A 21,957-nucleotide genomic window follows, 5' to 3' on the forward strand; every position below is an offset into this window, starting at 1 on the left:
TAGATTATTACAATTATATTGTCATTCATCTATACAAATTTCATTGAAGCAACCCTAGGACTTAGAGGGAGCGAAAAGCAAAAGCAAAGCAAATAATAATAATAATAATCTATTACTCTTTGTTAGAGGGCTAATTTTCCACTACAAGTAAGGACAAATTCTACTTTGTGTTTTTGTTAAGATGGAAGCCCAAAAAGTGAAGTTATACAATGCTACCTGAAAATAAAGTTTTAATATTGATAGACTGCTTGTGTCTTACCAAAAATATTAGCATACAAAGATGCTATGTTCAATACTTTTGCCTGAAAATATTGAGGGTTTTTAAACCAGCAACTGGAAATATTTTCTACCCACCAACAAATTGTTACTGTGTCTTACACCAAGGTCTGATACAAGTTATTGATATCAGGTTCATTTCTATATCATAAACTTTACAGTTCTGGGACATGGTCTGAGACTTTATGGGAACCATAAAATTAATACCCATGACTGCTGAGGCTACATTTTTCCCTTGGTCTCTTTGAAAAAGGACATCAGTTGTGTTCCATAAACTTATTCATATAAAAATAAAATCTGTGTATAAAAAAAGGTATAGCATAACAACTGACTTGATTGTAATCCATTTAACTCACTTCATGATTCTATTTTCATTAATTCAATCAATATCAGTTATTTTTTTCCAATGAAAATTGTAATCATCTGTTTTATAGAAAGCAACTGATAAATGCTTTAGAATTGAACTGAAAGGGATTTGAGCAGTTAAAAATGTAATAATGAAAACAATGTTTTAAAAGTAAGAGCAGTATCATAATTGATTGTAACCATTGTTTCTTTGGCACTGTAATCATACTGGATATACTGAAAGCTCCAGTTTCTGGTAATTTGTGACTTATGCTCAACCCCCTACAGAGACATTGTCCCCAGAGTTGTACAGATTTTAAGAGTAATAAATTCATATCACCAGTTCCAGTAAAATAAATACATTTTAAAATACCTAATTTTATTAGAGTGTTCCATTCCATTCTAGTAGAATTAATCTGATATTTCTCAGTGTGGGTGGGGGATGCATGGGGCGGCAAATGAGAAAATGCAGGTGAAGTTAGCATTATGCCTGGCACATAGGAAGTACTCAGTAGGTAAATGCTATTGTCATTATCATTATTATCTTTCTCTCTAAATAATTAAAGCTTAACCTACTCCTGATTATTATCTGTCAAATACGGTAATATTTTATCTTAAAGACTATATACTTTTTATATCACACAGCTTTAGCATCCACAAGCCTAGGAACATAGCTAGTATTCAATAAATATGTCCAAAATCAAACTCTTAAGTTCCCTTTCAGCTCTAAAGTATTGTGAGTTTCTGAATGGTATTGAAATAGTGACTTGTGATCTATACTCTTAAAGCAAGTCATGTGGAGCACCATGAACATTCAGTTTATCATCAGAGATACCTGAATGAATTATGTCAAGTGTTTGTTTATTGACAGTGGGGTAAATATTGTTTACTGGTTTTCAGAGGTTAGCTTTTGCCTCGTTGTAAAGCTCTAAAGAAATCCAGCATCTTCAATGAAACAAGATCACTCTCCTTTGGGAACATAAAGCTGCAAAACAGGTATAGATACCACAAGAAGAAATCTCAATCTAACATACGAAGGGGACAAATCCTTTAAAAGGACTTTGCATGGCAGCTGGAGAACATGACAGTTTTTCTGTTAGCCAGAATTGGAGGTAAAACCAGATGCCATCAGATATTCATTCCTTTGGCTCTGTTTCACTACCATGGGACCCATGTATTATACCACAGTTCTTTTTTAGAGCTTCTGGTCTTTGCCGACTCTGTTTTCCCATAATTCTGATCTTCATTTAATAATGTTGGTCTGACTTTATGTCGCCCTGAACATGTTTCTTGTTTGTTGAGAATGTCTCTCTTTCAAAGCTGATCAATATAAATCTGATCCTGCCCTAAGACTCTGAGTCTTTCTTCAGAGATTAATTTCAAAGCATTATCTTGTTTTGAATCTTGAGTAACATTTAATTCTGATAATCTTTACATTGTGTTTCAATGGGAGGGCCTAAACCTATATCTTCCAATAAGAATTCAAATCTAAAGCAATTTTTAAAATTTTGTTTTCCATAGAACTGTCTCATTTTTATATTAAATTTTGTTTTGAATTTCTAAGTTCTTATACATAAGCCCACATCCTTCTCTTTTGCATCTTAAACGTTGCAAAAAATTATACTGTCTCAATTTATTCTATTGGGTTGGCCAAAAAGTTCCTTAGGTTTTTAAGTAAAAATAAAAAACACATTTTTCATTTTCACCAGAAACTTTATTGAACAATGTATTCACCCTTTTGTGCCACTACCTTCTGCCATTTTTTAGGCAACTTCATAATTCCATCTTCCCAAAATTTTTATCTTTTTGAGCAAAGAACTGTTCCAGGTGCCTTTTGCAGTCTTCCAGGGAATTGAAGTTTTTTCCATTAAGAGAACTTTGTAATGACCTAAATAAATGGATATCCGAAGGTACAATGTTTGGTAAGTACAGTGGATGAATCATAACTTCCCAGTCAAGCTGTAACAGTTTTTGCCTGGTCATCAAAGAAACATGTGATCTTGCATTATCCTGATGGAAGATCATGCGTTTTCTGTTGACTAATTCTGGATGCTTTTCATCGAGTGCTGCTTTCAGTTGGTCTAACTGGGAGCAGTACTTGTTTGAATTAATTGTTTGGTTTTCTGGAAGGAGCTCATAATAGAGGACTTTTATGATAGTCCAATCCCACGATATACACAACATTGCTTTCTTTGAATTAAGACCGGCCTTTGGTGTGGTTGGTGGTGGTTCATTTCACTTGCTCCACGATCTCTTCCATTCCACATTATTGTGAAGTATCCACTTTTCATTGCCCATCAAAATTTGTTTTAAAAATGGAACGTTTTCATTATGTTTAAGTAGAGAATTGCATGCGGAAATATGGTCAAGAACTTTTTTTCACTTAACTAATGTGGAATCCAAACCCCAAAGTGATTCACATAACCAAGCTGGTGCAAATGATTCTCAACGCTTGATTTGGATATTTTGAGTATATAGGCTATGGTATAACATTGATTTTCTCAATTAATGTATCAATTTGATTGCTATCAACTTCAACTGGTCTACCCAACAATGGAGCATCGTCCAGTGAGAAATCTTCAGCAGGAACCTTTGCAAATCACTTTTGACACGTTCCATCAGTCACAGCACCTTCTCCATACACTGCACAAATCTTTTTTTGCATTTTGGTTGCATTTCTACCTTTCTTGAAATAATAAAGCATAATATGCCAAAAATGTTGCTTCTTAAATTCCATCTTCAATATTAAAATGGCTACACAAAAATTCATCAATTTTGATGTCTTTTTTTTAAATGCATGTTGATATGACAGCAGTCACATACAATCTAACAAAATTGTTTTGAATGAAGTTAAAGACAACTAGGTACCACTAGAGCCATCTTACAGAAAAAAAACAAACGAACTTTTTGGGCAACCCAATATAAACAACCACTAATTGATGAATTATATGTTATTTACTAGATCAATCTATTCATTTCATTCATATTCATTTTTAAACTAATAATGGCTCCTACATAACTGGCATAGCTCCTAAGATCAGGGGTTTGTGGGGTTGAGGGGGAGTGGGGCTCCATATACAGAGGATAGTCATTATTGACATAATAATAAAGTCTTAAACGTTATGTTGTTTTCTGGATTTTTGTTCTTTTTTTTTATTAGTATTATCAAGGAGACCAGATAACCAATTTGCCCAGCACAATCCAGTTTACAACAGTTGCCTGGATTAATTATTACCACTTTTTTCATTCTTGAAAGTGTCTTTGTTTGGATGATAAATTATATGGTAATTCACAGAGCACTCAAGTGGAGGCAAATTTCTCTACATTTGTTGGATCAACCACACATCCTGTGTTCTGCTGAGCCATCTCGAAACATGCTGTCTATGAAGAAGGGGCTTTATTCACTGTCGACCACACTCTTGATTATAGTCTATTATGTGCAACCATAAATACAATGGTGAATATGGATTGAAATTGAAGGATAACATAAAATACCTGGTAGTCACACACTTCTTATTGAGTTTTCAGTTTCAGGGAAAAATACTATTACATAATCTCATTATCATTGATTTAGAGAAGACAATTGACAATAGAATACAAAAGGAAGAAGGAATGTGAGGGTATTCCGTTTTGATTTAGAGAGAAAACTAAAATTATTATTAGAAAGTGGGGGGAAATGAGAATTTGATCTACATATTAGAAAAGATTTCTCTATAGAATGAATCCATTAGTTCATGCCAATCTCCTAATAAATGATGGAAATATCTTTGTTCATCATGCTTAAGGTCAGAAGTTTCCAAGTCAGTGCTTTAGAGATTGACTTGGTTTTCAACAAACATTGAGAGATATAAACTAATAGGATTGTACTATCAATATTATTATAAATTAGTAATTTTAATACAATTTTATGTACTTGTTTTTTTCTAAATGAATTCCTTAAATGTGGTATACTTAATCATTTTTTCAAACTTTAAAAATATGCTTTATTAACATTCTATAAAATCATTACTCTTAGAACATATAATTTCAGGTCAATAGTTGTGAAAGAAAATTCAGTTTAACTAACTACCTGATTATATTCTTGTTAAAGGATAAAGTATTCTGAAATTTTTCTCTAATTTATTACATTTACTTATAAACTCTTTTGTCATATTAAATTAGCACCTTAAATACATTTATTTGCTGGGTTGAATAGCATCATTTTTACCCCTTTAAAACATAAATAATATTTTTTCTTATATGAGTTATTATTTTTCCTTATGCTATAGGTAATCTTCAGCTTCTTTGAGTTCCTTGAATGTGCCATATCTTGCTTCAAGTCCCCTGTTTTATTTCCTCCTGGAAGCTTTGTATCTGCTCTTCAGTAAGTTAAGTCATAACCATGCTATATAGCATTCAGTATCTTTCAATACTCTTTAGTGAAATTAACACGTTAGATTACAATAAATAGACTAAACTTGCCTATTACATTTTAATTATTTGATGTTAAAAAGTGCATGAGTTTTAGGTTTTGTTTTGTTTTTAATCTTTGAAAGAATATAATGAAAACTTGGCAAGATTACGTTTAGATAACATTTCTAACAGTTCACCTGATTTCAGTTTCTGTTTACTTTCTTCTGTTTATTATTTTGTTTTCCTTTCATTTGGAAAAGTTTTTTCATGCAATTGTTTTCAAATAGTTCAAAGTAATGATGATATTGTTCTGATGAGAACAACCATATATATTTTTCTCCGTAATTAGTTTATCAAGTCCCAAATGATTTTTTAAAAAGAGACAGTTAAAAATCTTAATTTAAGAAAGAGAAATCTGAAATAGCAGAAACAAAAATGGTGTGAACTAGAGGTATGGCACATTTTGACTGCAAGGAGCTAAGATAAGATAAAAGCACTCAGGAAAAAAATCAATTATTTAGGGAAGACAGAGTCCATGTTTCATCATGAGGTCCATGACAGGTTATGCTTGAGGTAATCCAACTGTATGAGGACTGTCCCAGCAGTCAGTAGGGGCCTTCAACAACTTGGAGGCAAAGTTGGAGGATAAAAGAAAATGTTCACTTCATCATGGCCCTCCCATTAACAGAATTCCTTACTAGTTTATTCTAGGGCTCTGTATAAGTGGATTTTTCTAGGTTGGTGCAGTCCATAGGATTAGGCATATATTTCTTGTTGAAACTTAACTGCATGGAAGCTTGATGAACTTATTTGAACATACGTTTGTTATTTTAATATGTGCTATCAGGGACCAAACTGACTGATACTTGGTTGTGACTGGGCCCTAAAGCATATATCCTAGAATCTCATAATTAAACTATCGATGGAAATTCTTCCATAGGATTCTTTTTTGACAAATTGTCACTGACAAATAAGCACTTTGAATTATCTGTAATATTAATTTTAGACATATAATATTCCATCCTATTCTATAATATTTTACATGTATTTGGGGGAAGAAATACTTTCATTTTATGATGTTATCACTTATGTGCATATGGAAACTTGATATTGTATATACGAAGTCAGTAGCACTATGCCCAGTTCATTGTAAGTGCTTTAGTAAATTTTGGCTATTTTATTATTATCATATTAATTAATTATAATCTGTCTGTGAGGAACTTTACAAAGAAGATACATACACATGTATGCCTAAATATAGGTATATGATTTTTCTTTTATGAAAACTGTGTGAAATGGGCAAAACTGGTGGTAGTATAACTAATTTTATACCAGGGAGAAAGAAAGTACAGGGTTTGTCCATGGCTCCATATGTAGGAGTTGGGGAGCTGCAACTGGACCAGACAAACTGACTCCTCTTACTGTGTTCAGTGCATGTTAAGTGTCTCAAAGTCTCCCTCTCTCTTTTTCACACACTTATTCAGTCCCAAAGCTTTGCACTTTCTTTCATATTTGATTTTATATTTCCATCTCTATCTTCATCAACAAAAAGCATATTGTAATAAGGTTCTAATAGGTTTGATTATCTTGAGTATTTCCCCTTTCAAATAATTAACATATGATAATTACATTTTTAAAATATTTACTGAAAATCTATAACGTGCTTGGTAAATTAAAAGACATGCTTCTTCGATTAATTTTCATAAAACTACTGCTTTAATCTTATGTTTCAGCTGCTCAAAGATTTGACATAGAATTTAATTTGAAAAAATAAAAATTATGATTCCTAGACTATAATTTAAGGTGTTCTTCCAACCTGTATTTCCAACTCACCTCCTATGATTTAATGGGTGGAAACCTCCATTTTAGCTAGTTTATTTTCCTTAATATCTTCTAAACATATTTTTTGTTTTGTTCCTCTATTTTTCCCCATGTTTGGGAGTCACTATCATTCTTCTTAACTGTTCTCCTTCCCTCTTTCAATGTTAACAGAATATTACCCAAACTTGAAAGCTCAGTTAAAAAAACTATCCAACATCTCTATAAAGATATTCTTGATTATAAAATCAGAATATGTCCTGGAATTGACTTCCTGGACTGTTTATACATTTCACATACATGCCATCTATATAAGGCTTAATATTGCCATTGTTTCAATCAACATTGTTAAGTACTGCTTAGCAAAAATTATCTCATATTATTTTATAGTTATTTAAAATTCCTAAGCACAGGAAATCCTGAAGTGAGTGTAAAAGTTTCTTGGTGTTTTCAGGCCTTACAGTAGCCCCCTTGGTTTATTTTAAATGCCTTTCAGTACAGAAATAATCTATGTCATTCTGCATGTTTCTAGTATCCATGCCTGAAACATGGATGAATTCTCAGTAAAGATACAGAGAACTCTGGGAAAACCAGTATCTTCAGAATAATCGCAACATTTCAAAGGATTCTAGGATTAGTACAGATTCTATAGTGTTCTCCAAAAGAGTAAATGTTTGGTTATTGATAGCAGCAAAGTGTTTGGATGAATAAGCATTTGCCCTGCAATTAGTATATAATACACAATAAAGTGTTGCATTTTCCTATGTTTTAAAAAATAACTTCTGTCCAAATATCTAAACTGGTGAATCACTAATAAATTTCAAAGTCACTGATAGCTACTCTATCAATTTTTGGACTGAATAATATTTCCCTGTATTCTTAAAGACTATTTCTAACAAAAGAGTTTGGCTTACATCTTAGTAGATATGACTTACTTTTAGGGCATCATAAACTGATAAACTATTTTTGAATTCATAATTCTTTATTGAATAGACATGGTGAGTAGCACTGATTTATTTTTTTACCCTGTATTGAAGTAAGGGACTCTTTGTGCTTTGAAAAACTGATTTTTTTCTCTTTCTTTCTAAATTACATAAAATTAAATTTAATGATGATCTTTCTGATTTAAGAGATCCAGTTAATCCTGAATGAAATTTAAAATGGCAATCTATAAAGGGAATCATAAAAGCAGACAGTATACTATTTGTGCTTTTTTTTTTTTTTTGAGTGAAGACACATTTTCTATGCACTTTGTTGCTTCTAATCAAACAACTAGTTCACAAGTACAACTACATAGAACAGATGTCAAAACCTTTGCACATTAGACTTTATATGTGAAAGAGAGACACTTTATTTTAAAATTGTCACTTGGGAGCATAAAGTGTTCTCATGAGAAAAACACATTTTACACTTTAAAGGCAGTCCATAAAATAAAGGCAGATGTTTAAATGACTTCCTAATTAACACAAAAACAAACATTTACCTACACTGTGGGGATGAAGAACTGTATTTAAGATGAACCCTTTAAAACAGCCTGAGACATGTTTTATGTAAAGCAATACCAAACATTTTGTCTTTTAGAATTTTCTATCTTCTGTTAAGAAAAGGGTAATTATTATTTATCCACAATTCATTAATCTGAAATTGTTGTAAAAATAATAGCTGTTATTTTCTAGTTTGATTAAAATACATTTTTTTTTTGTGGCCTCTCCCATTGCGGAGCACAGGCTCAGGGAAGCCCTAAACACTGTGCCACCAGGGAAGCCCTAAACATGTAAGTCTTTTAATGAGCATTTCACTAGGTTTACTGAAAGAATATTGTATAGGTAAAAATAAATGTTTTGTTAACTCCCTGGCTGCCCAAGAGTAGGTGTAAAGTAGTGCAAAAATGTCATTAAATGTGATTCAAATTGTTATTTGAAAATAAATTATCATACTTTAGAAGTAAGTGAATTTCTAAAAATGTCTTCCTACAGTGTTTTTTAATTTCCTTCAGTGTATCCACAGATGTTAGGTTTCACTTTCTCTGTTTTCTACGCCCCAGAAAAGAAATGTTATGAACGGAGACATACACAATTGTTCACCTTAGTGTGACACTGAATAGAGAAGTTTAAACCTTCTGTTTTGAGTTACTCTCCAAGTGTGAGTGATGTGGACAGGTGGAGAACTATGGATATACATCAGTCAAAAAACAAGGGCATTTTGAAGAAAATACAGCCAGACCACAAGTTATGAATAAACTGAGTTGTGAAAGTTGTTTGCAAGTTGATTGTTTAAAACTTGGAAGAAATTTTCTTTCCCATAGGAATCACACTCACCAGATTTGTTTCCTTGGCCGGTGTGAAAACAGACGTAACCCACACCGTAACAGAACCTGACTTTAAAATACTGTTTTTCAGATTACAGGGCAAGATACCACTACTGGGTTTTGAATTAATTAAATAGGGAATGACCATTTTTTCATAAATGAAAATAATAGAATATATCAAATAAAATTCTGCTTTTTGAGTATAAGAATGAATTTGTGACAATTTTTATTTTTATAAATATGTCTATGTTATGTATATGTATATATGTTTAAAGTTTTGCCTATATTGATTTGTGAACTGAAGGGGTTTCACAGCCAAAAGTTTGAAAATCACGGGTTAAAGTATTCTATAAAAGCCAATAACTATCTGTCTACATTCTGTCACTGACACAGTCCAAAAAAAATTGTGTTTATGAAACTATTTTTAAACATTTGAGTCTATGGCTTCACTAGATAAGCAACATGAACTGCATTTGGAGTTGCATTCCAAGAAAAATTTCAACAAAATTAATTCTGTATATGTATTTCTAAAAATAGTTGTCATTTCGCTCTGTGGTAATTAGACATCAATGGCAAGTAGTTCAAGCAAATAGACACAATAAATTTTACTAAACATTTTGAGTAACAATTAAACCAAACATTTCTGGGGTTGGGGTGATGTCTGTGGGAATGAGGCATTTTTGATCACTCTTTGTGAATTCAAGGGCTCAGTTGTGTGAAATCCCCATTTCTCCAAAAGGGGTGAAATTTTTGGCAATAAGTCATCCTGGCTAATAGGTCATACCTGTATGTTTCTCCAGGTGTTGGGAGTTAAGAATATTCTCTGGCTCTGCTTTGCCTAAGAATTTCATGTTTTCTAGTGTGGCTAGAAACATTTTACTAAGAATGCTGGACTTTAGGAAAGGAAGTTCTAGGCAGGTATATAAGAGGCCACCAGCTGAGTGCTGCTCTCTAGCCTCCACTGCAGACCCTGGGTAACTTAGGGTGTATATAGAAGAGAAAGGGACATTTATGAATCCATTTTCTGTCCACTTAAGATGGAAATGTGAATAAAAGTTACAATCTAGGGCACAATGAGGCTAAGAGAGACTAATACAGAAGGAACTGCAGGTTTTTTATATTAGATTTGTAATGGAGGTGTTATGGGAAAATGTAAAAACCTGTAGGAGGTCTCTTTACATTTTGTTTCCTTACCATTATCTGAATTTCACTTTGAAAATAAGAGCCTTGAAGGAATTAGTGGAGAGGAAAGTTGAAAAAGTAAATTCATATCACAAATAATTATAGGAAAAAAACAGAACTAGGTAGGATTCTCTAACTAAAGAGAAACCAGAAGCCACACTGACATTCATTTTGTTCCTAAACCAAGTCCAACATTTACCATGGGGGGTTATGAATAATAAGCTGTGGAATCCGATTCTGGTTAAACAGAAAACGATATTGGGCTCACAGACTGTTAGAGTTGTAGATATAGGTGTGAATCTAAGCTTTGAAAAATCATCCAAAAAACCGTTCCAGAGAACTGATATAATGAGGAAACCAAAATTAATGTTGCCATTTGCACTGCTGTCAGAAATTGGGACAGTCCTCTAGCTGCTGCTGCAGCCAATACACTTTTAAAGCAGGAACTCCACCTGGTAACTAACATTGTCCTTGAAACTGGACAACCCAGGCACAAGTCTTGCTGCAAAATGAAGATCCTGGGCACAGCCTGTTGCCTTACCTTTGAACTTCTGAACCAAACAGTTGACATGCTGCCTGACAAGTAATAAGCTGTAGGGAAGCATTTGCTATTATTATAACTTGGAATGAGTTTCTGATAATTTTCTCATTTCTCTACGGCCTCAGCATTATTTCCTAAACACTTAAATGACCAACTATGCCCTGTTTTCTTTATCCTGGCATTATTTCTGGTTCCTTTTACTGCACTTTCCCCTTGATCCAGCACACTGGCATGAGAAGAGTCCAGTAAAAGATTCAGAGGTTGATCTAAGAACAGGTGGAGCAGGACACCAAGAACAATCTTTCTCTACTTTACAGTTGGACATAATCCTGGCCTAATATTTTTTTTTTCTCTTCCAAGGGACAAAATGAAAAGAGGTCACCAGATATCCTCAGCCAGATATGGTGATTATGTTATTCCCTTTAAGTAAAAGAAACTTTTGTGGCAAATTAAGGTGGAATGATTCAACTAGTATAAAATCACAATATAAAGTCCCCTTTTCATTTACCAAACACAAAAGATTCACATCATCCAAACTTCATTGCTCAGATCTACAGCCAGCAGCCCCTTAAGTCATTTCCACTGTAACCTCCCAACTGTTGCAGAGAGCTATATCTGTTGTAATGAGCAAATAAAACTGAATTTATTTTTGAAAAGTATGGTGCCTGTAGTATGTGCTATAGACTAGTTATGTATATGTGTATGTTTGGTCATGGGTGCTTGAGACTGTAGCTATGCTTATTTTAGAGCATTCATTCTCATGCAGGCAGGTAGTTTAGAAAGAAATATGAACATATACATAGGTAAAGCCTGCTACAGCTATTTTTTTCAGAGATAATAACCAATAGAAGAAAGAGGAAGGGACTCAGAACTCAGGTATGGCAATGGGTGATCCGTTTGAAAATAATTAACTACTTTTGATTTTTCATCTTAATTTTAATATAAAGTTAATATCTTCTATAAGTTTGCAAATCAGCATTTCTTGTTGGAAGTAGCTTTTAGCTTTACCATTATTTAAATATAGGGTAAGACCTTATTTCTTTAAGATGGCACCAAAAGTTTGTTTACTAAAATTTTTATACATATATTTTATGTAGAAAATGTGAATATTTATGTATTTGGTTGTATTGACCTTGTACTTGAATTACAAGTGTGGAGTTACAGGTTACAAATATATGGTAGGTACTCATCTTTTATTGTGACTCCAATATTTACATCTATTTAGTAGTAACTTACTACTAGAAAGCTCTAACATGAATAACAACAGCAGGATATAGCTTATTTATTTCCCCATCATCTTTTTCAAGGTAGCCTCCCACAAATTTAGAAAAGTGTCCACCTTGCTTAGCCCAAGTTATTTCAGTGACATGAAGGTACTATGGAATTGCAATAAAACTACTGGAAGGTCCTTGAGTGCATTTGAAGTAGACATTTTTCAATACAGTTTCTAATATAAATCTACTTTTTCTTACCGTGAGGGTGTGAAGGTATGCTGAGTACCAGTAAAGACTTCAGAGACTCATAAGCACTGTGTGAAGAATGTTTTTTCTTCTGTTCCAGAACAGAATGTTTCATCCTGACAACAAAGATGAGAGTGTCTGTCAAAGATCTATTGATAGCTAAGACAAAATCACTACCTATAATTTATTCCTTGGTGAACTGAATTACAAAAAGATAAGTAGTCACCATTTGGAATTTAAAATGGAACACAGTCATTTAAAAATAAGACACCGAAGATAATACAAGCATAAAAGCAGACATTATGAAACTCATACTTAAACTTTATATTTGCTAATATGCATAATTACATCTTCTAGGGAAACGTGAGTACTGCTCACATGACAGTGTTGAAATGAATGAACACACAGTTAAACTCGATGAGAATGAGGGTGATAGGGAGGCTCAGATGAAGATCTACTCTTGGGAAGTAGTTTAAAATATCGTCTATTTAGTACCATCTGTTGAATTCCATACAAAAAACAATGCTATTCAGAACTCAATTTTTGTGAGACAGGAATGAAGGATGTCTCTTACAGGGATCGTTTAACAGAACTCATTGAACAGAAGGAAGACCAGCAGAGGGACAGTGAAATTTCTTCTGACCTCTCCATACCACATTAATTTGAAATGGACTGAGAAAACATAAGCATTAATTTGTTCTTGCACACACATGATACTCAAATTTACTCAGTAAGTAGAGCTGTCTATCATACTGTGTGTAATAAGTAGGCAAGAGAAAAAGTGTGATATGGTCAAATCATTTGTTCAGTGACTTATGCAGGTCCTTACAGAAGTTTGTATCCTGTCACTACAGCAGTGAGAGAAATACTGTTGTTCTGGATTATACTAAATTTAGAGATTCTAGATTCATCTTTAAAATGGCCATCACCATGATTATTCACCTCCTTTCTTTAATTTATTAATACTCCTTTTATGCAATGAAATAGCCAATGATTAGAAAGCAAGGCAGCAAACAAAATACAGGAATCGAAATTAGTCTTTTTGAAATTTGGAATTGTCTACTTTTTATTGGAGAATTTATCAAACCATTAAAATTTTCTGTTGATTTTTTCACTATATTTCTTGTATTTATTCTCTTAGAGATTTCTCTGCAGATTATATGCAGCTAATTTATCACAATCTACTTCAGATTAATACTAATTTAATTTTAGTACAATGTAGAAACTTTGCTTAAATACAGCTTTTTTCTCAGGTATATGCCCAGTAGTGGGATTATTGGGTCATATGGTAGTTCTCTTTTTAGTTTTTTAAGGAACCTCCATACTGTTCTCCATAGTGGCTGTATCAATTTACATTCCCACCAACAGTGCAGGAGGGTTCCCTTTTCTCCACATCCTCTCCAGCATTTATTGTTTATTGATTTTTTCATGCTGACCATTCTGACCAGTGTGAGGTGAAGCCTCATTGTGGTTTTAATTTGCATTTCCCTAATGATTAGTGATACTGAGCATCTTTTCATGTGTTTGTTGGCCATCTGTATGTCTTTGGAGAAATGTTTATTTAGGTCTTCATTCCATTTTTGGATTGGGTTGTTTATTTTTTTGATATTGAGTTGCATGAGCTGCTTGTATATTTTGGAGATTAATCCTTTGTCAGTTGCTTTGTTTGCAGATATTTTCTCCCATTCTGAGTCATCTTGTTTACAATTTCCTTTGCTGTGCAAAAGCTTTTAAGTTTAATTAGGTCCCATTTATTTATTTTGTTTTTATTTTCATTACTCTAGGAGGTGGGTCAAAAACGATTTTGCTGTGATTTATGTCAAAGAGTGCTCTACCTATGTTTTCCTTTAAGAGTTTCCACCACCAGAACACAGGCACCAGTCCCTCCCATCAGGAAGCACACAAGAAATGATAATTTTTAATAACGATTACAACTTCATCAAATGAAAACTACCAGATACCAAACTTACAAGAAATCTTGCCTCTACAGAGAAGCCAAAACGCATACACAAATTTGCATCAGAGGGTGCTTGTATAGTGCCTTGATTTATAGGTTAAACGCCAATATAGTTGAATCTTAACAATAGTATTTAAACAAAAAGAGCCATTTATTAAAAAATGCATATAACATGATACCAATATATCAGGTTTTAAAATATAGAAAAATGTTATATTATATATTATTTAGATACATATATGCATGAAAGAAGTATAAACACAGGGAATGGTAAATACCAACATCAAGATACTTTCCACTTGTTTTCCTGAAGGTGCTAAAAGAGAATGCAATCAGGAAATGGTATAATAGAGTAATTGGACTGTATTTGTAATATTTTATTTTCTAAGATGAATGGTTGTCATATCTTAGTGTGGTGAGAAAATCAATTATGGATGTTTATAATATTATTCTTAATGAATTTTTGTTTGTTTAAATATTCCTTAGCTTTAAACAAAATATTTTAAAGTAGTTGTATATCTAGAAGAGATATGGGTCAAAAATAACATTGAAGACAAAATATTTGTATCCAGGATATATAAAGTAAACCTATAAATAAATCATAAAAAAGACAAACAACCCATTAGAAACTAGGCAGAACAAATAAACACACACTTAAAAGATATAGGAATGGTCACTAGATACATGTAGAAGGTATCCAACATCATTAGTCAACAGAGAAATATAAATTAAAGCCACAATTAGATACCACTTCACACCCATCACAATGGTTATAGATAGACAATACCAAGAGTTAGTGATGATGTAGAGCAATGGAAATTCTCATATATTGCTTATTGGAATGTGACATGGTACAGCTATTTTGCAAAAACTCTTTGACAGTTTCTTATCTTCTTAATCATACACCTATTCCATGAACCAGTAATTCTATTCTTAGGTATATATCTAAGAGAAATGAGGGCATATATACACAGGAAGAGTTAAAGGAATGTCCATAGCAGTTTTATCCAGTGGGAAAAATGGAAATAAGCCAAATTTCCATCAGAATAGTTAACAAAGTGTGTTATATTAATACAAATGAATTCTATTTAGAAAATTTAGCAATAACAAGAACTGCTGATATACACAAAAAATAAATCAATGTCAAAAAACGCTGAGTGAAAGAAGTCAAGTCAGACATAAATGAGTACACACTAGTAGACATATGGTCTGTGGTAGAAAACCATGACCAGAAGTAGGAGCTAGTTTCTTAAAGTAGCCTCTTTTATGAGTTTAGAGTGAGAGACAATGGAACAATGGTCAGACTGTATATAAAAATAGAACTCTGACCACAATCTTATAGCCACCATTCTGGAAATCCAAAGCGCAGCCTCTGCAGTAATTGGCCTAAACTAGTCAGTACTTAGGCCATGACTGCCAGCTTCCCAAATTTTTATCCCCTTATCCTTGCTTCCAACTCAAGATCAACCAGAGAAAGCCAAATATGCTCCCTAAACTCATGACATAGGATGCTGGATTTCTAGTTAGCCCACCTCCAGGTTATCTGTGCTAACATCCTGTAATCAGGGCATACTTGAAGGGTTCTTTTTTTTCCTCACTATAAAGCTTTCCTATTCCCCTGCCTGCCTTTGAGTCTCTGTCAGACACAAGTGATGGCGGCTGATTTTCTTGAGATAAGCTCTGAATTAATAGATTATGCACGTTCTCAGGTGGTCTTTGCTTACTTCCACAAGGGACAATATACAGACATAGGTGTCCCCTTGCCTTCTTTTCTCCTTTATCTGAAGGAGCAAGTAGGAACTGAGAGCTCAATGAAGATTATAGAAAAGCTCAACGAAGATAGTGAGACATTTAGGAGGAGATTTAGGAAATTGCAAGAGTCAAAAAAGTAGAGACTTCTAAAAACAAAAATAAGCAAATGGGACCTAACGAAAGTTAAAATCTTTTGCACAGCGAAGGAAAACATAAACAAGATGAAAAGACAACACTCAGAATGGGAGAAAATAGTTGCAAATGAGGCAACTGACAAAGGAGTAATCTCCAAAATTTACAAGCAGTTCATGCACCTCAATATTAAAGAAACAAACAACCCAATCCAAAAATGGGCAGAAGACCTAAATAGACATTTCTCCAAAGAAGACATACAGATGGCCAACAAACAGATGAAAGAATGCTCAACATCACTAATCATTAGAGAAATGCAAATCAAAACTACAATGAGGTATCACCTCACACCAGTCAGAAAGGCCATACTCAAAAACTCTACAAACAATAAATGCTGGAGAGGGTGTGGAGAAAAGGAAACCCTCTCGCACTGTTGGTGGGAATGTAAATTAATACAGCCACTATGGAGAACAGTACGGAGGTTCCTTAAAAAACTCAAAATAGAACTACCATATGACCCAGCAATCCCACTACTGAGCATATACCCTGAGAAAACCATAATTCAAAAAGATACATATACCCCAATGTTCATTGCAGCACTATTTACAATAGCCAGTACATGGAGGCAACCTAAGTGTCCATCGACAGATGAATGGATAAAGAAGATGGGCACATATATACAATGGAATATTACTCAGCCATAAAAAGAAATGAAACTGAATTATTTATTTGTAGTGAGGTAGATAGACCTAGAGTCTGTCATACAGAGTGAAGTAAGTCATAAAGAGAAAAACAAATACCATATGCTAACACATATATATGGAATCTAAAAAACAAAGGTTCTGAAGAACCTAGGGGCAGGACAGGAATAAAGATGCAGGCATAGACAATGGACTTGAGGACACTGGGAGGGAGAAGGGTAAGCTGGGACGAAGTGAGAGAGTGGCATGGACATATATACACTACCAAGTGTAAAATAGATAGCTAGTGGGAAGCAGCTGCATAGCACAGGGAGATCAGCTCAGTGCTTTGTGACCACCTAGAGGGGTGGGATAGGGAGGGTGGGAGGGAGACGCAAGAGGGAGGAGATATGGGGACATATGTATATGTATAGCTGATTCACTTTGTTATAAAGCAGAAACTAACACACCATTGTAAAGCAATTATACTCCAATAAAGATGTTAAAAAAAAAAAGTAGAGATTTCTAAAAAGGAGAGGGAGATTAACAGTGCTAATTCCCACAAAAAAGTTAGTAAACTGAAAGAGGAGAAAACCAATTGGATTTAGCATTTCATAGGCTGTTGTTGAACATGAAGAGCAATTTCAAGTACAGTGGTAGAGAGGGAAGGCAGAATGCAAGCTAAGTATAATGTCATGGAGGTGTGGAGTCATTAACTGTAGAAACGCTTATAGAACAACAGTTAGAGAGTTTACAAGACAGAGACCTTAGAATGTCATTTTAGGATAGTGTAGCACAAAGATGTAGGTATTGTTACTATACAGGTGAGAGATGAAGGTATTGGATTGGAGTGGATATGGAGGGAGAAAGAGTAGACAGAAGGTTAGAGAAAAAAGAAATATGAAAATAATGTCAGAGCTTAAATTCAGAAAATACTTACTGCTAGAAGGGAGTAATATAGGAACCTAAACCAACCAAGGGAAAAGACAAATAGATGTTTACATCAGCAAAGGACCAAAGGAGGGATTCTAATCCCATTATACAATTTAGCAGATGACATAACAGAAGCTCATAGATTCATAAATGAAACAGGCAGTCAAAGAAGTTAAAGGATACCCAGGATAAAAGGGGTCACAGAATCCTGAGTAATAGTATATTTTTTAGCATTACCTATTACCAGCCCAAACCCTAAATTGTTATGACAGTTTCAGAATTATTTTAGACAAAACTAGCTCATTGTTGAACTGAGTAATTGCTTTTTGAAAGCAGTTCAAGAGTACTTAAAGAAGTAAGAAAATGTCTTTAAAAAATAGGACTTTGAAGTTAGACTAGACTCCCATTTTCAAATCCCTACTCTGCCATTTACTGTCAGTGTAGTTTTAGGCAATTATTTAACAACTCTCTCAATTTCTTCATCTGGGAAATGAGAATTGCAATTCTACCTCATAAGGATAAAAAGTCAATGAAAGTAAAGTCTTAGCATCACATCTGGCTCAGAGCTGATGGTAAAAAAGAAGAAATGTTTTTCTATTTGGATAAAATATACGAATACTGTTCATTTGATTATGTTTAGCAGTGTTAATATAACATGCATACGAACACAAACATGCATACATACACACATACATGCATACATACAACTCAAAAAACATGTAAAAGAGGCAGGACAGGAGTTATTATCACTGTTTTACACAAGAGGACATTGAAGGTACAAGGATGCTAATAAGCAATTTGTCCAGGGTCTGATGCTGAATAATACAAACAGAACTCAAACCCAGGACTTCTGATTTTCTGAGGTCTTGAAAGCCTTAGATTCATGGATAGGCTTTTGAGGTTGAATTCCTCCAAGAAATTGGGGCATTCTTTCAGTGGGGCTAGAAAATCTTCATTAACTATTTTTGTTTCTTCATTAACTTTTAATGAAGAGCAAGTGCCACGATCCTCTGCTTGGGAGCACTCACACCTGAGCCCAGTCATATATATATTCCTGTATGTTAGAGCTCAGAAGCATCTCTTATTTTGCATAAGATTAAAAAAATGTCTTTCCCAATTTGCAGTCGGAGATCTCCTAAGACCAGTCTTCTAACTAGTAATCTTATCACTACACAATTTCTATATTATTTGTCAAATATAATGTAGAAAATAGGTCCTGCTGAAATAACTTGCCAAGAAAACAACTCACAAGAAATTGAGAAATGGAGTCTAATGAAAAAATTTTACTTGTGTTATGGAAAAATTTTACTTGTGTTTATAATTTTACATATTTATTCCTGCAAGTGTTTGCCATTTTTTAAAGGAGGTTCTTGTACATTTATGACTGTCATTTATGGTATGTTTATTCCTAACCTATAAACATTCTGCTGACAAATGCCAATGGCACTTGTTTTTTATGTTATGATTTCATACATATTTCATAAAAATAAGGAAAATGTATAGATAATAAATCCATTTAAAATATTTTATAACATATGTCTTGCACATTAACAGTTGAACTCTTAGAACATTTGTAGAAAGCAATTATTAGTTTCTACAGATTATAAATAAAATATATTTGAAACATCCAAAGAATATATAACATTTTATTAATAAATAGAAAAAGTAATTGCTATGGCATGGTTTTTATATATCGAGTGTTATTTGCATATTTAAAATATAATTTATATTTTCAAATATAAGAATTGTGATGATATATATTCTTCAGCTTGCTAACCTGCTAAATTATTGATTCTTATCTGCAGGAAGGTGTATGAGAATGCACACATCATGTGCATGGAATATGGACTTCAACTTCCTGCACCTGAGGGCTGCAATAAAATATTTTCCAAATATATGAAAATAATGGGAAAGGAAATTTCTCCTCTAAGGCTGAAACATAGTAGAATATAGGAAAGATATTCAAGGTCACTAAAAAGAAGCAAACTCTAGGTAAGCAGACATTAGGGAGTAGCATATTTAAAGAAAGAATGTGTCATCCACCAGACCAGCTGGCTTATTTAGAAAACAAAAAGGAAAATTCGTTGAGGTAAACATGGGCTGAATCCAAGCAGGCATTATTTAGAAGAAAGACGCACCTCTAAGTCAAAGGACTTAGCCTGTATTGCCCCCAGAAATGTATATGCTTACTGTAGACATAACATATACTTGGTTATCTTAGCCTGAGACAATGAAATATCTAAATTATATAACTAACAACCAAGGCTCTAAGTCCAAGGTTGAAAAGCAGGCTTCTGCTGTTAAATTCTTATTGAATGCTTACAAGAGTCTTGCCTGGCAGTATCCTATTTGGTGGTCATTAGCCATATGTTGCTAATGACCACATGAAATGTGGATGTCCAAGTTGTGACATGCAGTAAGTGTAAAATGCACATTGAATTCCAAAGACATAGTACAAACACTACATAAATATCTTATTAGTAATGTTTTTGTCCATTGCATGTTAAAATTATATTTTGTACATATTGTGTTAAGTAAATTATAGTATTAAAATTTGTTTCATCTGTTTCTTATTTTTCTAATATGGCCTCCAGAAAGTTTTCAATTACATATGGGGTTCCCATTGTGGATTGCATTATATTTATTTTGGACAGCACTTGTCCATATGAACAGAAAGCAGTAATATCTATTCCCTACCCTATCTACATTTTGTGTTGTATATTAGTTAAGTGGCATTCTTACTGTAGATAATTTCATGGGTAGATCTGGCTATAAGATGAGAGCAGCTGGTCATGTGGATTTAAATGTTTGGTTCCTTCACAATCTATACTTATCACTGAATATTTTAAAAGGAACATTTTGATTATGTACATCAGTTTCATAAACTCTTTTGCCTGAATCTGCTATTGAAAGAGGTATCCACTCTTGGCATGCTGAAGAATCATATCTGAGTTTACACTACTGAGCGTCAAATCTTAAACCATGATACAGTGACAACACTTATGCCATATGATCAGGCTTTCAGAAGACAGCCAGCTGGCCAGTGTTACCCAATCAGAAATCACATCTTCTGTTTTGTATGTGTTTATGTGTGTATGCTTTTCAAACTTTGTTATAATTTTCTAAAATGATATATCTTATTCTATAATTAACTTTATATTTAGTATCTGTTTTTCATGAAACTTATGCATAAATATAGTTCAAAAGTCATTTTCTGTGCCCCACATACATTTGCTGCTGCCAAGAGGTCAGCTGTTCCCTTTAACCTTTTAACTGATTATGTTGGTATTTGTCTCTGTTTCTCTAAATAATATGCCTATGTTGCTACTTCTTTACTTTTCAGTTTTAGTCATTATCTATGGAACTTGAGACTTTGTTTTCTTCTGTAAATTTTATCCCTCCACACATACACACAGATATATGCTCACTCATCATGCAAACCTGTTTCCCATTCTGCCATCCTCCAAAGAGTTATATTGTACCTTTGGTGAAATTATAATTCACAAAGGAATGGAAGCTAATGCATGTGTTCAACTCACCATCTCTAAGGGGTATCTGAGTGAGATCTTTACACTTAAAGAAAAAAAATCAGAATGTGAATTTAGGGACATTACTGCTAAGTGAGTAACCAGGGTCAATAGCCTTTGGGTGGGAGGCATCAATAAAAAAGAATCACATGTCTTATATCACCCCCTACACTTCTCTCTCTCACTTATCCAATTATTTACCTTGCTAAGAAAGACCCGAGGTTGGAATTTCCTGTCAAGATTTTAGAAGGTGAATATGTTAACGAAAGCTTCATGTGGGAGGCAGAGTTTGAAGGCAGCTGTGCCTTTCACTGAACATAGTTTCATTGAACAAGAAACTGCTGTGCTGTTTCTTGTACAGCAGTGAGGTGAGATGTATGCGAGGGCAGCTCTCTAGATATCAAGATCAGCAACTCTGATGATAAACTGGATGAGATATAAAAGCCACTGGCCCTTCCCCTTATCCCTTCAAAGAGAGCAAGGGCTTAGACAGTGAAAAGTGGAGGCAAAAGGTTTTTCTGGTAGGGGTACCAAATGAGGGCAAATGCATGAAAGCAGCAAGGCACAGAAGATGTTCAGGAATGAGGAGTTTCTGAGTCTGAGAGTGATAAGAAAGTTCTCTAGGGGAGTCAAGGGAGATAAAGATGTAGAAAT

The 21,957-nt window shown here is 33.7% G+C and overlaps 1 long non-coding RNA gene across 1 annotated transcript in view; it reads right to left on the bottom strand.

The window, feature by feature from the left end:
• Positions 1–21,957, bottom strand: part of LOC137205690 (uncharacterized) — a 149,346-nt gene that overhangs the window by 64,457 nt on the left and 62,932 nt on the right. Inside the window, exon 2 of the long non-coding RNA XR_010934259.1 lies at positions 12,335–12,438. This is a non-coding gene — a long non-coding RNA (uncharacterized lncRNA). The remainder of the gene's footprint in view (positions 1–12,334; positions 12,439–21,957) is intronic.

This window comes from Pseudorca crassidens, chromosome 14 (genome assembly GCF_039906515.1).
Source record: "Pseudorca crassidens isolate mPseCra1 chromosome 14, mPseCra1.hap1, whole genome shotgun sequence".
Taxonomy (NCBI): domain Eukaryota; kingdom Metazoa; phylum Chordata; class Mammalia; order Artiodactyla; family Delphinidae; genus Pseudorca; species Pseudorca crassidens.